The sequence below is a fragment of the Talpa europaea genome, assembly GCF_964194135.1.
Source record: "Talpa europaea genome assembly, chromosome: 2".
Classification (NCBI taxonomy): domain Eukaryota; kingdom Metazoa; phylum Chordata; class Mammalia; order Eulipotyphla; family Talpidae; genus Talpa; species Talpa europaea.
Window position 1 is genome coordinate 22,282,097 of NC_140068.1, and position 19,035 is coordinate 22,301,131.

General features: G+C 38.5%; 1 protein-coding gene across 2 annotated transcripts in view; it reads right to left on the minus strand.

The window, feature by feature from the left end:
- PDE7B (phosphodiesterase 7B) overlaps window positions 1-19,035 on the minus strand; it is a gene marked incomplete at both ends in the record, with an annotated part of 194,650 nt that overhangs the window by 76,621 nt on the left and 98,994 nt on the right. The gene's annotated exons all lie outside the window — the stretch shown is intronic.

Here is a 19,035-nt window from a genome sequence, read left to right on the forward strand (position 1 = left end):
TGGACACTCAGCCACCCTTGTGCCATGACTTTCTAAGGCTTATTTGTAGGCTTCATTTAACATCTGTGTTTACTCTCCTTTTTGGCATATATCCTGGCTTCCCAATCAAAAGAGGTAATAAAATAGAATGGAAAGAGCATGGACTTTAGCATAAGGTAGACCTTGGATAAACCTGCCTCACTTCAAATCTAAAATAACATTCTTGCTGTCTGGCAGTAAGTGCTGGTTTGACATCCTTCTACACTTCTGCAAACTGGGGTCATGCATATTAAGTGTTTTCCATTTCTCCATCCTGCTCTATGTGTTGTCTGGTACTTAGCCAACTCTAAGTGAATATCCTCTGTGGACAAGAACTGACATAAAGATCAAATTTGCCAATTGTAGGTATAACGTGGATTCAGAGGAGAGGTAACAATTCATGACATCCAATATATTTCTGGAAGGATTGAATCAGGGAAGGTTTCAATTCTAGGAATAATGTATCTGCTCCCATAAACCATGCTTTCCCAGAAATAAGGTGGCACTGGGACAGCAGCCTATGAGCAGAGAGGAGGAAGAGTTTCTCTTCTCCCTTCCTACCTGCTGGAGTTCTCCAGGGTGTGGGTGAGATCCTCCCCAGCTGTAACAGTGTTGACAGTGTTTAAAACATCCCTCACAAATGGGCCTTGACTGTACTTGGGATTATAATCAGCCAGCAGGGAGCCCTTAGTCTAGTCTGGCTTTGATTTTTACATTGTTGTCTTTTAAATACTCTGTGTAACTTGATATAGTAGTGCCATACTGATATGAAAGGATTTTATAATTCATGGAATATAATGAAGTGGGAGGAGGAGAAAAGGAGAAGTACATTTAAAAATGTGAATATAACCAGACATCAAAGAAGGGAATGCTGTCAGCATTTGATAAACTCATGGGGATGGAGATTGAATAGTTAGATGAAAGATTCTGGGAAGAATCAAAGGGTTTTCCTCTCCTCCCCTGTTTGTGTTTAACACCCTATGCTTATAATGTTTAAAGAGTTCACAAAACACTTCTGCAAACATCTCTGTTCTGTTAATCTCATTAGTTCCTTACAATTTTATTTTATTTTTCTAAGACATCCTTTTTATTTTTTCACAGTATAGGATATCGCCCCTTAAGTGTGGTCACCAGAGTTTTTCCACCACCAAAATGCCCACAGTCCTCCACCATACTCCATTCCTTCCTTGTTCTCTACTATCTTCTACTCCTTCCCTTCTTGTGAGTGTCTAGATCTATGGTCTGCTTTCAAGAGTCAGTCTTATAGTTTGTCTAGTTTGATCCTTTCTTTGGTTCCTCTAGATTCCACATATAAGTGAAACCATTTGATATTTATCTTTCTCCTTCTGGCTCACTTTGCTTAGAATAACCCCTTCCAATTCCACTCAAGTTGCTGCAAATGGCATGAATTTATCTTTTTGATTGCTGAGTAGTATTCCTTTGGACATATGTACTAAATCTTCTTGTTTCATTCCTCTGTTCTGGAGCATTTAGGTTGTTTCCATATCTTGGCTATTGTAAATAGTGCTGTTATAAACAGGAGTTCAGGTTTCCTTCTCACAATGTTCTTGTTAGGAGAGTCACTATTCTTGCTTTTCAGGGGAGAAAGCAAAGTTTAAGAGAAGGAAGGACTACTATTCACCTTCTTAGGCACCAGTTTAGGGCTCAGGTCTCTTTAAGACACTCTTTTAGATAACTTATTGACACTAATTAACTGCCTGATTCTATGGTGTTTAGACTTATAATTAGCAGGGCTAGTCCTTAAATCTAGCTTGTTAAATTCATGGACAGAGCTCTCTCCTCATTTGGTTTTTAGCCTATGGAGTATGCACATCTTTCTTTCTAAATGAAAAAAAAAAATCACAAACCCCACATGACATAAATTGTACTTTCAGAAGCCATTGAGAAAATACAGCATGCTAAAATAGTGAAACAAATCCAGCACTCCTATAAATGAATTTATATTTTTTTACTTGGCAGTAAGACAGATATATTCTTGAAAACTATGATAGTTAAAACTATTCATTTGGTCTACAAAACCTGTAGATTTGTGGATTTGTTGACCTGTTGTCTCATCCCTTTGGGCTTCTTCTGGGGTCTTAAGCTCATCAAATGAAAATCGCTTCTCCCCAGGTATTTTCTCTCAGTATTACCAAAGAATCCCTTCTGACTTTGTAGTTCTAAGGCCACCCTTTTCCCATAAAACTTCTGTATAATATCAGTATAGGTATTAAAGCTGGAATTTGTTCCATTTGTCCACCTGAGAGTCTAAGGCAGAAGAGGCCCATCATTATGTGAGGCTACAGGTTTAGAGAAAATATGAGGTGACTGGACATACTGGCAGGATGAGTTGAGGTGTGGCGACGCCGACTGAGGGGACTCCTGTTTCCGAGAGCATCTGCATTTCTCCCCCTGGCATTGTAGCCAAATCAGTAACTATTCTGAGTTCCAGTTTTCTAATATTTAAGTTAATTAGCATAATTATAATAATTTTGCTTACCTCACAGTTTGTTGTGAGGAAATGATAAAAATATCAGATGATACATGATGATTTTATTTATTGAATACTTAGACTATGCTGAGCATTTTACATGCATTATCTGATATCATCTACCTAACTATCCAATTATTATTATTATCATTATTAGACTGTTTTACAGATGAAGGAATCTGAAGCCAATGGATGTTTGATGATTTGTATAAGTTCCTGGTTCTGGTAAGTGTAGTGCTTGTGCTTAAGCTCAGAACTGGCTCCAGAGATCTCATTCTTAACCACTCTCCTACATTGCTAGGATAAAACAATTGTATAAACAGTTAAATATTAACTTTATATTACCCAGCGAATGCTCTTATTACTATTTACCAATAAACCAAATAAACCAAATTCATCATGATTTCCAGAAATTGAATACTAGGAGAATCTACCCCCTTGATGAATTTGAGATTCAGTCAGATAGACGTTGTTTATCCCAGTAGCAGTCCAGGAGAACTGGACTGTGCCAGTGGGAAATTCAGATCCCATTCCTGATCAACAAGGTATCTATTATTTTTAAGTTAGAAATGAGAAGCAACTATTAAAAATATTATTGGGCAGAACTAAAATTACCAGGCAACTAGTTTACTCAACCTCTTAATTAAGTAGAATTTTTATGATGCAATCCCACTTTTGGGGAAAAAAAGACAAATACCAACAAAGCAAGTTGATAGCAAAGATACCCAAACAAACAAAATACGACAAACCAGTAGCAATGACAACAAATTACAAAACCCAAATCTGAAAGTTTCTGTTTTAATGCTTATTCTGTCTATCCTTAACAAAAAGTCTTGGTCATGGATTACTTATAAAGCTAATGGTGACCTTTAAATATAGTGAAAAATTATTTTAAAAAAGGATCCAGAACCCAGTCACCTTAAAAGACACTAGTAGGGCAGGAGGCAGGACAACTGTAAGTGGGCTAACAATGCAGGTAGAAATCTTTCAGTGTGTAAAGTTAAATACAAACAAACCAAACAAATAAAAGCAAGCCAAACATTTTGTATCTTGAGTCTTCTGTTTATTTGAAATGCTAATGTGGTTAAAATCAGTATTTTAAATATATACTTCTAACAGAGAAAATTGTCACCACTTCTTTCTTTCACCCCTTCTGAGAGTAATAAGCTCCTGGAAGAGAGAAATAATTCAGCAACAACGGTCCCCCAAGGAGCCACGGCCATTGGGCTGATGTCCGCAGAACAGAACGAGTGGCATTCTGCTGAACTGCTTTTACTGGCCCGTGGCCTTGGGCAATCATTTATTTACCTAAGGCCTTATATCCAAGCTAAACAATTATTTTGACTATTCATTAGACCCTTGTTTAACTTAAGCAACTATTTTTCTGGCAAAAGAAAGGTGCTGTGGAAGCAGGGTAGGAAGCGTTGACAGCTCTGAGTCGTGTCCTCAGTCTGTTCTTATTGTGTTCCAAAATGAAACAAACAGCAGGGGAATTCATATTTTGAAAGGACTGTTTCTCTTTTGCCCCTTCAAGCTGAAAACAAGATGTCAACCTTGTGTATTGAAGACTCCAAACGCAGGCAGAGAGCTGAGCTGAGCAGTTTTAAGACAGTCACTCTCTCTCCCAGGGGACGTGGCTCTGGGATGGACCTTTTGCCCACTTGGCCTCTCGGGCCGTCTCTGTTTAATAAAAGCTTGTGCGAGGGAGCAGACGTTATGTGGCCTCTTATGTAACTGGCAATGAGGGTGGAGACTCTGACAGCGATGACAACTTACAGTGGCTGAAACACGGGCCGCATGACAAGGACCAGACTCTGGCCTCAGTCATGGTGTCAAGGTCATCTCAGGGTGGGAAAGGGGTAGGAAGGGGACAGAGCAGTTGCTACTGTGCTCCTGTTGCAGCTGAGATGAATGAAGAAGATAGTGATAATAACTGCAGGGAGCACTAGAAAGATTCATGGCTGGGCCTTACCAGGGCCAAGGGAGATGTAAGCCTGAGGCAGCCCAAATATGATGGAAGAATAGGGTCGCTCGTGAAAGGTTTTCCTTTGAACTTACATTTTGGTGACTCATTCACGTCACTGTAGCAAATTTGCAAAATGAAGGCAGAGAGAACTCAGATTCTCAAATCTCAGACAGGAATTTTTCTGAGGTGCACTCAGCTGTCAGCTTCAAATATTTCAGACAATTATTCCCAATTATTAAAGTGAATTATTTCTCCTCAAATGTTTATCTAGCCAAAGGAAGAAGGGGAAGGTTGTACAATTTAATCACTGCATAGATTTATGGGATAGTACAGGCAGCCAGTTTAGATTACTCAGGCCGAGACATGGCTGTTCTGACTGCAATGAGCTTTGTGAGATCCAAGATGGCCGATTAGACCCAGATTTCCCCTTATGGGGATTCAATCTTCTGCTTTCCCTTTGTGGGTGAGGTTGAGCCTCTGTCTAGTCACTAAGGACTCTGTGTTGAACTGGTTAAGTAGCAGTCTTTCCACCCACCGATCTGTTGAAATGAATTGTATGTTGCTGAGAGAGCCTTGTATGTAGGAAACAGACATTAGGACTCAGTTGCCCAGAGACCAAACTTTCGACAGAAGGAATAAAATAAAGTTTTCCTTCCATGTCAAAAAATTTCTGTTTTTTTTTTCTCTTCTTAAAAACCTTTTTGTTTGTTTCAAAATCAGAGAAAATTGAAATTTCTCCAAGTTAAAGACCCCAAGCAATATTGCACTATCTTGAAACTTGAGCTTGGAGTTATTAAATACTCTGTGACAAATATGCATTTTGGGACGTGAATGCTGTGAAAAGGAATATTAAATAGCAGTGCCTTATTTTCTAAAGCAGGTAAGGTAGATTTTATCTCAGACTAGACAGTCTTCTGTTTGATGGTTTTACAGAGGGAAAATGAAAAAGGTTCAATCACTAGGAACACAGGAGTCTAATAAAAAAAGATATTGAACAAGAAGGAGTAGGAATGCCTAAAGAGAATTCCAAGAAGCTGTAAAAGAACTTAAAGGTACACAAAGAAAAGGTCTTCCAACTAAGATTGAGAAGAAAGGGAATAATTTGAGGACACATATGTGAACTGGATCTGCCTTAAGTAATGAAAACATCAGAATAAGCTTGCACATTACTTACTTGTTTCTGGGATAATACTTTTAATATCCAGAATATCACCAAGGCAAAGTTTGTTGTTGTTTATTATTTTTTTAAAGATTGATTTATTTATTTATACAAGAACCGGGCCAGATGCGTGGGAGGGTGAGAGAACTCACCAGAGACAGAACGGGGAACAGAACAGACAGACTGATGAAATACACTGCTGAGGGGAGCAGAGGGCGCGACAGGAGAGGTCTGCTGCGCCATGTGGGATCCTTGCCGGCTGGCCGGGATCGAACCCGCGCTGCAGATGAGAGAGAGAGGAGGATGAGAGAGAGAGAGAGGAGGCTACAAAGAAAATGGACTTGGGGAGGAATTGAATACTGGGGCTGAGGGAGGGAGAAGTATCAAGGATAATTCCTAGATTTCTGTCTTATGTAAATGGATGGTTGGCTGTGTTAATCACAGACAAAGGGAATTCTCAAAGAGTTAGTGTCCTTTACTTGGCAAATGGTATTTAGGCTATATGACATTTTTGGCAAACAACACAGTGGTGAAGAACTTGGGAACAGTCTTGGCCTCACAGAGTTTACAGTCTGCTGGAAGGAATGGGACAGAACAATCATGCTTAAATGTAAAGTTGCAATTTTAAACAGTGAAACAAAAGAGGTACATTGTGTTAAAGTTTTCAAGGACTTCACCTTGCTAGGAAGGTTGTTGTGAGCTTCCCTAAAAAGGTGACACTTGATCAGAGATCTGGTGAATGAACAGGAAATAATTTAAGGTGAACATACACCTTGATTCGCCTGGAAAGTCTTGATTTATGCCTGTTGCTTGGCCTAATGTAATTAGTAACAACTCCCCTTCTCACACTCAGAAGTACTCTGGTTGCATCCTCTCTTACATGTTCACCCTGAGTACAGTGATCCAAGCAGACAGGGAGTTCATGCACAAAGATCCGATGGCAGGAAAACAGCACTTATAAGGTGGCATAAGACCAGGCTCATGGTAGTAAAGAGAACAAAGCAGGTGGTAGGGCATGATATGAAATGGGATGGCAGATGTGTCAGGGTTTTATAGGATAGACTGAAAAGTTTGATTTTATTCAGAGAGAATTAAGAAGCCATGGGAGGTTATTAAGGTGAAGATGATGTTATTAGATTTGCATACTGAAAAACAACTTTGGTTGTAGTATGGTGAATGGATTAGAGGAAGAAAGAATGACTAGGCGATCACTGTAATAGTTCAGATAAGAAAAGATGGTAGTTTGGAGTAGGACGATGGTATTGGTAGAGAGAACAATAGATTTTAGAGAAATTGAGCAGGTAGAATTGATATGTGGTGAGGAATTGAATATGAGGGCTGAGAGATGGAAATAGTAAACATAATTCTTAGATTTCTGACTTGTATAACTGGATGATTGATTGCCAAATCACAGAAAAAGAATTCTAAAAGGACAAGATTATGAGGGAGGTAGAGGGTGTGTGAGCTCATGCACTCAACTGTGGCTACATTGAGTTTGTGTTGCTAAGATTTCACAGTAGAAATGTCAAGTAGGAAGTTGGGCATAAGGGTCTGAGACCCAGAGGGAATGTCTGAGACTCAGAGGGAATGTCTGAGATGGAGATATAAGCACAGAAATTAAATGAAACTACAGGTAAGTAAAATGATGATTGAAAAGATGGACTTAGTTGAGTGAGAAATACAACTATCTTCTTTGCTATCACATGAAGTTGGGATATTGGGAAGGTTTCAATAAGGAGCTATATTTAAATGAATCTTAAATGATAAGTCCAATTTTAAAACATAGTATTTCTTAGTGTTAACTTGCAATTGATTCAGCTATGATCATTGCAATGAACAGAAGGGATTTTTAGGAAAAATGCTCATCTTCAGAACACTAGTAATTCCTAAGAGTGGTATTAATAAGACATAATTTGAAAAATATGCATAGGATGAAACACTGTTGGAGATGAAAGTGCATGTAACCTTTTGCAAAATGTAGAGAAACCCTGTCTAATCACTACCTGTACTTGAATATATTTCAAGAAAAAAAAAGGCTAATGGAAATCACTGCCCCAAAAATGTATTTGTTGCGAAGACAAGGATAGGCACATCAGTCAGAACAAATATGATTAGTAAAATAAAATACTGACCAAGTCTGAATATTGCTGAATAATATCTTTTTTTTTTAACTTTGAATCATTTGAGAGAAATGTTTTAATGTATTGTTTATTTTCATTTGCTTCTGAACTTCCTGATTCTGGCTGGGAACAAGGAAAAACTTGCCAAAATACTGCAAGAAAAGATGTTGCTGATCACGGGCAGGAAATACTCGAAGTCCCATGAGATAGCCTGTGCTGAGGAGACTTCCACACCAAGTCTGCTGACCATCAGGCCACCACGCTGTGGGGACCTACCCAGGGCCAGGAGGTATTTGGAGTTCTTTATTCCAGGCATCTGTGCCAACATGGAAACTTGGGATTCTTTTAAGTTCCAAGTGTTGTTCAATTTTTGTTTGTTTGTTTTTCAGAAGGGAAACAGATGGCAAAAACTGGACTCCATAGGAAAATGGTTATATTTCCCTGGTATAGGATATTATTTTGCCATTAAAAGTAGTAATAGTTAACATTTATTGAACATTTGGCATGTGCTAGGTAATGTTTGAAGTACTTTTTATGAATGAACTCATTTAATCCTCTCAATAACAATCTTAGATAAACACTGTTATCAATGTCAAGTTGTTAAATTACTTTCCCAAGATGACGTCGCCAGTGAGCATAAAGGCTGATTTAAAACCAGAGTGATTGGCTCCATAGGCGGTGTCCTTAAATAATATGGCACAAATTCTGTCTTAATAACTTAAAAAAACTCCATATAAAGTGAGAGTCACGGTATATTGTTAAGGAAGAGTGGGTAGTACTATATTATATAGCATTTAAAAACTATCACAAAGTATGGAAATGAACAGCATGAAAAGCAATTTACTGCCTCTATGAACGTGGTACGTCTTCATGCAATCTTTTGTTTGTGAAATAGGAATAATAATACTTATCCCACATACCTCATAAAAGGTAGGAATCAAAAGAAATCACATGAATAAAAGTAGTTTGCCATAAAATTCTATTATTAGAATATTGTTAATATTGCTATATAATTATTATAGATAATATACTATATTTTATATAATTCTATATTATATTGCCATACTTTATATACTGTATAAATAATGCCGTTATTTGTATTGTGACGGAAATCTAGGTTAGTGTTAAAATATATTTAAAGTGAGAAATATTTTTTTTATTTTTTTATAGAGGCATGTTTTATTTATTTATTTGTTTGTTTGTTTTGTTTATACATGCACTGGGTATAGTCAGAAGCGGGGGAGGGTGAGAGAATTCACCAGAGCCAGAGCGGGGAGCAGAGCAGGCAGAAGGACTGAAGTACACTCCTGACGGGAGCAGCGGGCAGCAGGAGAGGTTTGCATGCCATGTGGGACCCTCCTCCGGTGGCTGGGGAGCAGCCAGGGATCGAACCGGCGCCGCAGGGGCCGTGGGCAGCTTCACAACCCAGTGCTCAACTGCTGCGCCACCGGGGAGGCCCCAAAGTGAGAAATATTCTTTAAGGTAAGAAATGTTAAAGTGATTATATTATGTAATTAAAACTATAAATTAAAGGGTGTTATTGCTAAATGTTTGAGAAACAGAGGTATAACAAAATTGAACTTAAAAAATTGCAATGTATTGGGCTAAATTTTGTCTCCCCAAATACATATGTTAAAAACTTAACTCCTAGTACGATAGTATGTGACTTATTTGAAGATAGGACCTTCAAAGTTGTGGTTAAATTAAAAATCAGGCCATTAGGCTGGACCCTAATCCAATCTTTATAGGAAAATATTGGATTTATATGATGGTATCTATATGGAAAAGAAATTTAGATCCACAAGGAGATACCAGGGAGGCGTGAGCACAGAGCAAAGGTAGGAAGGTGACTATCTGCAAGGGGAGAGACCTCAGGAGAAGCCAAGCATGGTGATACCTTGACTTTGGACTTCTAATCTCCTGAACTGTGAGAAAACAAATTTCTGATATTTAGGACACTCAGTCTTTGGTATTTTGTTGTGACAGGTGGAGAGGCAGAAATGACTCATCAACATGTAGGGATTCGTCAGGGGCTTCCCTTATGTCCCCATGCCAGTGGGCAGATTCCTGTTCCTTCCCTCTCAAGGCACTCTCTTTAAGAGTAGATACCCTACAGCTTTGGGAATTCAGTTTATGTTGCAATCCAGCCACTGGTGGGATGAGATGCTGGACTTTGTTTTCAGGAATCTCAGTTCTGCAGCCACAAGAAATGAATGCCTTTCAGGGCAGACCTACAAGCTTTCAGGTCATTTTGACAGAGCTTGAGATGGAAATCCAAATTCCTTAACTCATTCTTTTCTTTCTCCTCTTTGTCTAGCAACATTAGAACAGTCAATCCCATTTTACGTGTTAGTTTGACAAAATGTTCAAAGAAATCATATAGTTACCCAGAATCTTGCCTCTTGTAATTGTTTGATTGGAGAATTCAGTGTTGACATTTTTCCTATCTCTATAGCCTCATTACACTATAGACAGTCAGTTTTTCCTTTACTAATGGAAACAGAGTAATTAGCATCTGTAAATACAATAAATTAGAGAGCTAATTCACAAAAACCTGGAGCCATTTCAGAAAATTCAGCTTAAGATTCCATTCCTCTAGAACCATTCTTGGAACCCAAATCTGTAATAGGGTGGTGTTTCCCTGGAGAACCCTGGCTAATCCATGCAAGATTTTTCAGATCCTTCAATGTATTAATGTTCACTATGAATATCCAAGAAGGTGAGATCATTCAGTACTTCCCACATTTGTCCACAAAACATGTTTTTCAAGTATGTTCTAAGATAACTGTTTTGAATAAAATAATTGGGTACATACTGCCTGATGTGAAATTTTGGTGTGTGTATGTAAGTGCAGGAGAAAGTACGTGTGTGTGTATCTGTGTAATAATGTATAATACTTAAGTCAAAATATTAGCAATGGAAAGAACTAAGAGGTGCCATGTTTTCCTTTCTTTAGTACCGATATCCCTTGCTTTCTTGTTCTGTATGACAATCTATATCAGTTGTTCTAATTTCTTTTTTAGATTATAGACCAACTGGACATTGACTCAGGTATTCTTAAAGTATGTTTTTTGAGTGTCTACTATGTGCCAGGATCTGTCCATGACTCTGGGAATACGGCAGTGAACAAGACTGACAAAACATGTCTGCTTTCATTGGGTTCAGATTCTAGTGGGGAGATAAATATTAACAAAAATGTGATAAATATATAAAAAATAACAAGTAAATTGCCTATAGGGACCTGAGATAAGTGCTCTGGGGTGAAATACAACAGGGCAGGGGTGAGGGAGTACTGGGTGGGGGTGATGCTGCAGTTTAAATAGAGGACAGACTGAGAAGAATGGTCTGAGGATGGTCTGAGAAGGTTGCTCTGAGGTGGCTTGGAGCAAAGACTTGAATGGAATGTGGGAGGAGCCAAGAGACCAATTGGGAAGAACATTTCAGGCTCAGGGAATAACAATCACAAGACTCTAAAGACCATACCTGAGATGTTCTAGAAACAACAGGAGGCCTGTGTGCTGGAGAAGAGATAGGAGATGAGTGAGGGGATTAGAACAGAGGGATGATGAATGGAGAGGGGTTGGGTAAGGAATGGGAATATTAGATAGTTTAGGGATGCAGAGAGAGTTCGAGACAGGAAGGTTTTGAATGAGACAATAACATAATCTAACTTCTTAAAAAAAAGAGGATTGCACTGACTGTTCTTTTGAGAATATGGTTGGGGAAGGTTTATACATTTAATAGATCCCCAGATGAATGTGCTCTTTTCCTCTAAGGTTCTGTCTTGAGTCTTAGTTACTGCAATTCTGGCCAGTCACCGAGGCCCATTACTGTGCATTGCCTCCTCTCCCTTCCCCTGAACCCTCTTCCTCCTGAGGTAGTTTAATCCCTCAGCAGGATGAGCTCTCTTAAGGACTGTTTGCACAGGGAATTTTCTAGAAAAGCTTGCTAAGTCAGTATTCTCCTGGCATCACAGAGAAGGCAGAAAACAGACTTTCCCATGGCACCTGGCTATGTGTCTATTGCTTACCCACAAGTTGCTCATCCATTTTATAAGTATGTAAGAGACAAGTAGATGGGTATTTAGGAACAGGTGTATTTTGTAGTAATTTGTTTGTAAAATTTACTAATTAAACTAGCTCTTGCAGAATATTTACTTAGAAGGAACTAGTGGCCTACCAACCCAGACTAAATGCTACCCAGGAAACAGATATGATAGAAAATTCTGAAACATTGGCTTTTGCAGAAAGCTGCATTTCTGTGACTGGACTTTATTAACTCAATATAGGAAACACTGAACTGTGCATTAATTTGCTCAGAAGTCCACTGTGCTTTGTCACTGTTCTCACTGCTTGTTTAAAAAAACATTGTAGGGCCTCCCTGGTGGCTTAGGGATTAAGTCTCAATGCTATCACTGTTATGGCCTGAGTTCAGTAAAAACTATTTATTTATTTATTTATTTATTTATTTATTTATGCAAGCACTGGGTACAGTCAGAAGCATGGGAAGGTGAGAGAATTCACCAGAGCCAGAGCGGGGAACAGAACAGGCAGACTGACGAAATACACTGCTGAGGGGAGCAGCAGGCCAGACAGGAGAGGTCTGCGCACCATGTGGGACCCTTGCCTGCGGCCCGGGATCGAACCGGCGCTGCATAGGCTGTGGGCAGCTTCGCAGCCCAGTGCTCAACCGCTGCGCCACCAGGGGAGGCCCCATAATTTTTTTTCACTGAATGAAATTCAGACAATTCTTGCCTTTTTCTAGTTTTCCGATTCTTCTCCCATTCTCCATAATTCTACCAGGATTATTGGTAGGAGCTTAGCAAAAATATTTTCAAATAGTGGGGATTATAATAATTCACTAGACTCAGAAACTTGAATTTTTGCAAAATGGTCCTTGATTTTTGCCTGTTGCTTGTTTTTTACTTTCTTGGGTTTCCATTCCGAATCTCCATGCTAACCCTTTCTAAAAACAAAGCTTACCTTTTTAAGTTTTCTTTTTGACAAGAATTTTAAAAAAAGGACATTGAGCCTTTGCTGTCTTTTAGTCTTTTGATGCTCTTAATGTTTTGCTACTTTCTAAGTCATGCACCAGTCCCTTCTCATTCTTGTCCTTTGAAGAGTTCAGTAATCCTTTTAAATTTCCCTTTCTTATGGATTTGCCTCACACATTTGTGTTTGCCTTGGGAATCCACTGGAAAACTTTTTATGCACCTTCATTGATGTCTTTAGGTAAGCCTTTCTAATCTTGCTTACTGAGATATTTTGTGGCCTCATATAATGCTATTTGTATGTTTTTATTCATATACCCCAAAGTCTGAGATTATGTCTTAGCCATCATTGGAAAAGGAATGCCTGTATTTATGAAATGAAAGCACATTATAGTAAATTTGTCTTTTAGAATCTCATGTCCTTATTAAGTCATAATGATTTAGAATCTGTTTTGATGGCAGCATATATATCTCAGTTTTTGAAATTCAAGTCCAATAATGCTCCCTTATCTGTGAGCAGCACTACACTACTCTCCTTTTTAGATAATTAAACCCAAAGAAGTAGTTCTTTATGTTCAAACCCAGTTACATAATTTTAGACTGTTTGAACTTGAGAAGTGGAACTGAAAAACTGATACAAATATATTGAAACAATTCTTTTGCAGATAATAAATAAATAATGATGTTCATTCTTAATTTTCATTAAGTAGATATTGTAGATTTACTGTACTCATGACTGTGAGAATGTAATATAATGACCTTGATTTTTATGCTACCAGGTGATATTAGGGGACAATTTCAATTTCTTTTTAAAAAAGATTTATTTATTTATACATACAAGAACTGGGGTGCAGGCCAGAGGTGCGGGGGTGGTGAGAGGGTTCACCAGAAACAGAGATGGGGAGCAGAACAGGCAGACTGACTGAAATACACTGCTGAGGGGAGCAGCAGGCGAGGCAGGAGAGGTCTGCTGTGCCATGGGGGTTGCTCCCTGGCCAGCCAGCATCGAACTCATGCTGTAGCGGCTGGCAATAGCTTGATAGCGCTGTCTTTAACCCCTGAGCCACCAGGGAGGTCCAATTTCAATTTCTTCTAGTAATAATTGCTTAGTTTTTCATACCTGACATACTGGAGTACAAGAAGTGGGTCCTCATTTCAAGCAGTTGTTTTTTAGTTTTACCCCAGGATGGGAGGAAAAAGGTAATTAGACTGAAACTAACAAGCTACTGGTTTACAGTCAGGTGTTTTCATTTAGATATTCTAATCTAATTGATCTGTAGTGATCTGGGCATAGGTAATTTTACAAAGTTTCCCTGGTGACTTTAATGGGGAAACTTTGTTGAGAACAACTGATGGGTATCCCATGAACAAAAACGATAAAGGACATACTCCAAAGAACAATTTTTTAACAAAATAGAGACATGAAGCAGAGACAAATGTACAGAAAGTAAATATTTACAATATGCATCATTTGGGGGCATTTCTAAATTGTTGAGAATGGGGCACTTCATGGGGGGGGGAATAGATTGTCACTGTTTTGGTGACAGAGAGGTTTTGTGAAACAAATCAACTTCTAGAACATTTGAAAAGAAAAGACAGTGAAAGCACTGTATGAATTCATAGCCTGGCAAAAAAAGACCAAAGCAGCAAATAGAGAAATGGGTAATAGGGTAGTTGATTTGGTCAAAGGGAATCTGGGTGGGTGGGTAGTAGAGAAATGGGTGATAAAGGCTCTTGGCCCTGAACATAGAAGTTTGGTTGTTGACCAATATCCAGGCACTCTGCATATAACCTGGTTCACTTAGGAGAGTAACTAGCACATATTTTCTTGGATCCTGTCAGTCAGCGCTTAGGAAGGACTTTGTCAACAACAGTCTGTACTCACTCTCAAAGCAAACTATAACAAAAATAACACAATGTACTACCATTGCAAAACATTTACTGACAAGAGAAAGAGTACAATAAGACACACGTACATTTCATATTTTTAGTATATAAAAGCCACAATTCAAGTTCTGAAGAAAAATACAGCTAATGATACAAAGCCTAACTTTATTATATATCATCTCTGAAGCCATCTCATATCCCCACAATCTCTTCAACTAGAAGCACATATTCTCCAATTACCTAAATGAGGACCCTGGGACTTGTGGTATCTTTAACAATATCCGTTCTTTCTTGAGGATTTGTTTCTGGGTCTTTTCTAGAAATTTCATCATCGCTTCTTTCTCCGAACTGTGACTTGCCACACATGCTCAGTCTTTCTCATGTTCTGTGAAGGGACCCAGGTTACTCTGCTGATGGGAAGATAGAATCCCTGATGTTATGACTGATGGTGCCAGATGAATGGTCATTTCTGGGTCATTCAAGGTTAACATTAATACAGGACTCTTTGGGCTAGTTTAGAAATCTTATTTGGTGTCATGCAGTATCTCCAAGGACCTACACAATCACTGAGTCCAGCACCAAGATAGACAGTTTGGAAAGATGGATGGTTCCAGGGGGATTATATGTCTGTGCTTGGGCAGAATATTTGTAGCTCTTACCAAATAGCTGAAACTACCTTCTGAGCACTAGAGATAGAAAATAAGGAAGAGAGAAAAAGACACACAAAGAAGTAAATGTTTAGAATATAATTCTCTGAGGGTAAGGGTTCTGCCTGTGACAAATGTCATAAATTAAAAATATTCAATAAATATTTTATTTTATTTTATCCAAGTGCATTTTTCCCCATTGGGAATATGCCCTATATAAAGATGCATAAAATGTTCACTTTGGCAAACTCATTTTTATTCATTTCTTGTTTTTCGGCTTTCAGAAAATCTACAAGAGTGTCAATATAACATTCTGATTATGTTTTTCAACTTCTCCATTCATTTACTTGGCTTTATACAAAAATAATATTCAGAAGATGGCCCCAAAGAAAATATGCTAGGTACCAGGGTCATCAAGTGAACAATTGCATCTTTCTCTGAGAAGGGAACCGGGGAAATGGACCAAATGGCAGGAGGTAGAAGGACATGTTTGTAGTCTTCTCTTTTCTCCATTTTAAATAGCATGGAACCATTTATTTATTGCCTGCTTGAAATAAATTCAAATAGAAGAACTTTGTAAATCCTGTAGTCTCTGGTATGACCTACCTGGTGCCAATCTTTTTTGTTATTTATGAGAGGCCCTCAGAGAGCTTGACTCTCTACTCTTACCCAGGAGTTTGTGTTGTTCTCAGCCAAAGCCTTTTTGTCTGGAGAAGAAGTTGGACAATAATTTCCAGGCTCAGATTTCTGCTAGGATTGAACTGGGACCCATCAAGCCTAACACTACAGTGGGCTCCAATAGTGGATGGAGAGGAGGCACCTGTGTTCTCTGAAGAGTTTGACTTGTGTTTCACTGTCATAAGCAAGAATATCTCACGGCTCCCTCAGATTTGTTCCTTGTGGGTAGCTGGTAAGGAGCATAGGCTGGAGGTGGGGGCCTGAAGAAGATGGTGCTCTTAGAGTATTTACTGCTCCTTCCATTTACTTGGCTTTTCTTTTTTTCCAAATTTTTCATTAGCTTACATTTTTCAATAACGACTTTATTGAGATGCAATTTACATACCACAGAATTCATCCATTAAAAATGTCAGTACAATAGTTTTTAATGGATTAACAGATATGTGCAAGCATCACCTTTGTCAACTTTAAGGTGATTTTATCACCTCAGAGAGAACCCCATACCCTTTATTTATCACCCTCTTATCCACCCTCTGGATCTACCCTCCTTGACTCTACGAAGTCATAATCTTCTTTCTGTTTCCAGAGATTTAACTATTCTGGGCAATTCATATGAATGGAATCCTGTAACATGTGGTCTTTTGTTCACTGAATTTTATTTTATTTTATTTTATTTTTTAAAATTTTTTTAAGATTAATTTTTATTTATTTATTTATTTATACAAGCACTGGGTACAGTCAGAAGCATGGGAGGGTGAGAGAATTCACCAGAGCCAGAGCGGGGAGCAGAGCAGGCAGAAGGAGCGAAGTACACTGCTGAGGGGAGCAGCGGGCGGCAGGAGAGGTCTGCGCGCCATGTGGGACCCTCCTCCGATGGCCGGGGAGCAGCCGGGGATCGAACCGGCGCCGCAGAGGCCGCGGGCAGCTTCGCAACCCAGCGCTCAACCGCTGCGCCAGCGGGGAGGCCCTGTTCACTGAATTTTAATCCCATATTCCCTCATGACATTTGTGGCACTATGTGTTGCATTGTGTATCAAAAACTTTTAATGTGTCCTGTCTTTTCTCTGCACCTACTTTAAGCTCTCCCAGAATCAGGGCCACCCAGCAAAGCAGGACATATGCAGCAGACTCTCAAGCTTTGCTTGTGAAATTTTGAACAAATTTCCCTTTATCTCTTAATACCAGGAGAAGTTGTCTTTGATATCTCTCTAAAAAAAAGTCATACTGCTTCAGTCTCACATTTTGGAGTAGTTTCTCTCCCCTACAGTATAATGACATGTAACAACATGCACAATACATGAACAGCACATGCTAGAACATGCTACAATCTCAAGTCTTCATTTCCTGCACATAGTCTTTATTATACTTTTCCCCATGTGCTCTTATCTATGTTTTGTCCAATTTTTAAGAATGCAATTTGTTTGGTTTTAAGCTATCCTGGTAAAAGAAATCAGAATAGCATTGAACTTGAGATTTCAAGGCACTGTGTAATGGCAATAGGATGGCTCACCCCACAAAATTGCCAATAGTTGTCTGTTTTTCCTTATGGGACTCAGAGAAAAGACTTTCTCCCACTGGGATTGACTTGTTGAGGCCATGGAAATCTAATCATTTGCTTTTTAAATGTTTTTAATTTCTGGGATAATTCAAAGAGTAAAAGATTTCCCAACTTTAAGTTAGAGGACATAATTAAGCTTGCTACATATCCACATAGCAATACCATCTCTAAAGTAGCATATGAGCACAAAATGCCCTCAACCTAGGAATACACATAATAATATATTGAATATTTCTCAAAGTAGGACTATATATGAGAGAAGGATTCTGCTTTACCTCCCTTTTGGAGAACTGAACTATTTAATTATGAAGGTTTGAATGCTTTACACATATTAAAATTTAGGGACATGAAGCTATTACTGTCTAATTGCTTGTCTAAGTTAATGCTTTTAAGTCTCAAAAAATCATATAACGCCAAAGCTAACTAGGCCTCATTTTTATGGAATTGACTTAAATTCCATATAAGAATAAATTTAGGGACACTTTTTTTTTTGTTCTTCCTACTCTAAAAAGCTTAGGGAAAAATGCTGTTTTTTTCTTTCTCTTTGGAGGTAAATAATTTTTAAGTGAAATTTTGAAGTATTCCTTTTCACTAACCAAAATTTCTGGTTCCCAGATACAGAATGTAGGAAAATGGATGGATTCTTATGAAATGCTGAATTAGTCACCCTCTGAAATTCACTAGTGCTTATTTATGTCTGCACCATTAATCAACATAAAATGCCCAGTCACGCTATAATTGACATTAAGCCATAAAATTATTTGTTAAAACAATGTAAAATGAAAGAGAGCTGTTTGCCTTTTCTGTATCCTTTCTCATTCTAATCTGTTAAAGGAAATGGATGGTTAAAGAGAGAAAAGTATATAAGGAACTGCAGATATAATTTTGACACATAGAAACAAGGCCTTTTCTGGTTGGCATGTGAAGGCACTCTTTCTCTTAGAATCTGGCCCAGGCTTCTTGTAGCTTGGGTGGTGATTGGTACATTCCTGTGCCAATGGGAATAACAGCTGGCTTCTCAGTATTCTTCCGAAGCAGCTGCTCTGTCCACTTTGGCGCTGTTTGCCTATGCACACAGCTTCAGTCGTTAGTCGCTGACATTCTCAAGCTGTTGCCCAGTGTCTCTCCTAACAGTACTTTCCTTCTTTTATAAGATGAGTAAAATCTGCATCTGAAATTCTTAGTCAAAGTAGATGCAACTAAAATTCACTGTAGGATGCAATCTACACCATTGTCAGGTTGGTGTCAATTACTTCAGATGTGTTGGTAGTGAGAAGAGAGTGGATTCCATATATATTAGTATTGTGATATGTACCTTTTAGAAATGTTTCAATATGGGACTAAAATGGAATAAAAGAAAGTAAAGGGGAAAAAGAAGCAGAGAGCACATGGGAATATTTAGAAGCCAATAAGGAAAGAACTAGAAGGCTAAAGTGGAAAGGAATCATGCTATACCTGGAAAGGAATACTAACACCAGAGTAGAAGCAAAATAAAGGTAGAGAGGTTGAGAGAGGCACAGA